Source organism: Priapulus caudatus, unplaced genomic scaffold, assembly GCF_000485595.1.
Source record: "Priapulus caudatus unplaced genomic scaffold, Priapulus_caudatus-5.0.1 Scaffold846, whole genome shotgun sequence".
NCBI lineage: Eukaryota > Metazoa > Priapulida > Priapulimorpha > Priapulimorphida > Priapulidae > Priapulus > Priapulus caudatus.
The window spans coordinates 93,366-96,792 of NW_014577907.1; the positions used below are offsets into that span (position 1 = coordinate 93,366).

Consider the following 3,427-nt stretch of genomic DNA (forward strand, 5'->3'; position numbering starts at 1 on the left):
TATGGGAAACTATGCCGAAATAGCTACTGAATATTTAACTTGATTATTACATGGTTCGTTCTACTTACATTATTGGGCTTACAAAAATCTCAGACACACACACAGGGAACAAACATACACAGAACAAAGCGAAAACAAAACAGCGCCCCCTATTTTCAGGCAAATCTTTACCTTTTTAGTTTTTTTTTGTCTTTTTTAAGACCGAACAAACGGTTTTCAACCGAGTATAGTTTAGAACCCGTCCCGTGTACTCATCGATCTCTTCTGTGAATTTGGCGCTATTTGAATCTAAACTGACGGAGCCTTTCATTAACATACATACATACATACATACATACATACAACATTCGCCAAATTATAGTAAGATGAACTCAAAGAACTTTGTGCACAGGGTGATGGAAATTAAGTCACGTATTACCTTAAGCTTGGCTTAATCTTTCAGAATGCGTGTAGTAATAGCAGGGGCGAATAAAGACAGTCTGTCATTATTCATTCCTGGTAATATGTACGTAGTTTTCTCACTATGGTTGCTCATAAGTGACCAGCTTAACCTCATAATGTTTAGAGAACACGTCTGCAGTGTATTAAGTAATGTAAGTAAGTAAGTAAACCTACAAGGCACCAGTATTAAAAAGCATTTTAAAACCATGGTGCACACTAGCAAATTATAAATAATAAGACAGATGAAGGCAAAATAATAAAATGAAACTTGCTGCACAGTGAATGGCACGCAATACTACATTTATCTAGTGATGTAGCAGGTTTTTTGAAGACGAAATAAAATGTCGTTGCACTATTTAGTAACTGTATATATTGCGAATGACAGTAGCAAGAGCATGTAAAGAAGGCCTTCTTTATATGCTCTTGATAGTAGTAATAGCAGTTTACATGAAAGTAACACAGCCTAATGAAGCTTAGTAATAACTGTGTAAAAAAGCCGTCCAGCTTGTTTATAGTAATATAAACCCTACTTCTACATGTTCTAGTCTTTTTCTAGGATAGATGTGATCTAGACATTACATGGAATGGAATGTGGGTAGATTATCAATTCTATTGGGTAGTAATATTTACATGGGTAGAGGGTTACTAGTAGACAAATTATAACTGCCAACCAGAGTTGTTGTCAGACGGAATAACCAGATAAACCATCTATTTGGTTTACTCTTTGAATACGTAAAATAACTTCTCGTTTTACAACCCCTTGACATCATTATTCAATTTCGCTATAAAAAAAGGAAGAGACGCTTGTATAAATTTTCAAGCTCAATCATAGGTTTACAAAGCATTCACCCATCAGCACTCCACACAACTCCCATGTATTTACAGTTGCACAACAGTGTTGCCATCTACAGTCCATCAACGAGATTAGTAGCCTCCACCTTCTCAAATTCTCTCTTCCTGGTTTTTACGACGTCACGTACGATTGCTGAAAAGCACGAAAACAAAGCACATTAGCGAAGTTCTGGATTCCTCCTTTCTGTCTTCACTTCCCTTACTCAAATGGGACATCCGTAATGGCAACTGCATAACTAAGGGAATCACTAACATTACATCAAATACACATCAACTAGTTTATGATTAAGCATAGCGAGTGAGCGGCGTATCCTTACGATGCAATTGATCTGCCGTAGTAATGATATCGTGAAATTAATCTATCGTGGATGTGATCTTCCGTGCAAAGGCAGAAGAGCGAGTGCATGCGTGTGCATTGTGCATGCGTGCACGTGAGATGGTACTTACCGTCCATGGGTTTTTAGAAGTTGCCTCTGTCGGTCAGACAGGAGAAGACAAAAGGCACTAGGTCTGAAAGATTTCCCTGAGCGAAGGCACACGCAGCCACCCTCTGCGATGTGTCAGCTTCCCCAACTCCAGAACCTCCTTCTGCTGCTGCATTTGCCACACCTGTCCGCCACACAAACACACATCAACCGTTATTCAGCCTGATTGAGTAAAAAGACCGAAAGCATGAAGAAGACCATTGTGACTGTAGTCATTCGTCGCTAAATTTATGGTTGTAATATAAATATCCTAAAATATCAAGTTGAAATCTCAAAGATATAGCTCAAAGGTGTGCCTTTCCTTGCCCTTTCTCTGCCACCCTCTTACCTTCTCCTCCCTGTGTCGCCTCTCCTTCTCCTCACACTTCCCCTTATTTATTCTTTCTGTGTCGCCTCGTCCGAAGGCTTGTGATGGTGGCGGCGTGAGATGCAAACACCCGTATTATTCCGTACCGTATATTTCCACACAATATCGCTGTGAAATCTCATCTGAGACTGAAGGACAGACACCTGCAGTGGAGAAAAGGTTCGTATAATAACTACACACATTGCTGCTACATTTGACACTGTTTTTTACACACGGATCAATAGTTTTAGTATGTATGGTTCGCTGTAATCTGACACATGCGTGCAAGCTTAATATAGCTATACATTGTTATAGAACGTCTCTATGAATACACAATTAATGCACTCGCTAGGTGGCGCTAGTAGATCATATGAAAGACTGAAAGTGCCTGTATTTGATACTATATAATAATATAAAATGTCTCTATCAATACACCGCGCTCTCGCTAGGTGACGTTAATAGTTCATATGCTGACATTTGTTATCGTTACCTTACCCATATTGTTCCATACAGTTAATATGTGTATTGACGTTAGTCACACAGCCTGGTCGCTTGAACCGATCGGGTTACGACCCCTTGACAAGGCCCAAGGATAGAGAACACGGGTCCCAATAAAAGCTGTTTTTCTGCCGATAGATGGCGCCACTATGCTATATACACTATGTGGTTATATAGCTACTTGGATATATATACAGAGATATATATAGATATTTCGCATTTTTTTCGACACTTCCTGTTAACTCACATAATGTTTATCGGCCGAAATGAACAAAGAACACCCTCAACAGCACCCCTGTCGCTTTTAAAGGGGCTACCCCCACATTTACGAAAATGACATAGGTCTCAGTGGGGCTGATAAGGTCTATGTCCCCTGGGGTACTGCCGGAACGTACCCTGGGTACGGTCCGGTATACCGGAACATACCCTGGTGCTATATTATATGCCGGACCGTACCTAGCCTACTCCACTAATGAGTGTAGGGAGTCGCCTACGCCTATATTATATACTCTCTAACCCGAACCCGAACCCGAACCCGAACCCTAACCATATCAAATACTGAAATAGGGACCAGGGTACGTTCTGGTATACCGGACCGTACCCAGGTTACGTTCCGGCAGTACCCCAGGGGACATAGACCTTATCAGCCCCATTGAGACCTATGTCATTTTCGTAAATGTGGGGGTAGCCCCTTTAAAATCGACAGGGGTGCTGTTGAGGGTGTTCTTTGTTCATATCGGCCGATAAACATTATGTGAGTTAACAGGAAGTGTCGAAAAAAATGCGAAATATCTATATATATCTC

At 40.7% G+C, this 3,427-nt stretch overlaps 1 long non-coding RNA gene across 1 annotated transcript in view; it reads right to left on the bottom strand.

Moving 5' to 3' along the window:
- Positions 1 to 1,123: 1,123 nt before the first annotated feature.
- The window catches only part of LOC106813940, a 3,544-nt gene continuing 1,240 nt past the window's right edge, over positions 1,124 to 3,427 (bottom strand). Inside the window, exons 2-4 of the long non-coding RNA XR_001394528.1 lie at positions 2,107 to 2,288; positions 1,741 to 1,902; positions 1,124 to 1,426 (exon numbers count right to left, since the gene is read on the bottom strand). This is a non-coding gene — a long non-coding RNA (uncharacterized LOC106813940). The remainder of the gene's footprint in view (positions 1,427 to 1,740; positions 1,903 to 2,106; positions 2,289 to 3,427) is intronic.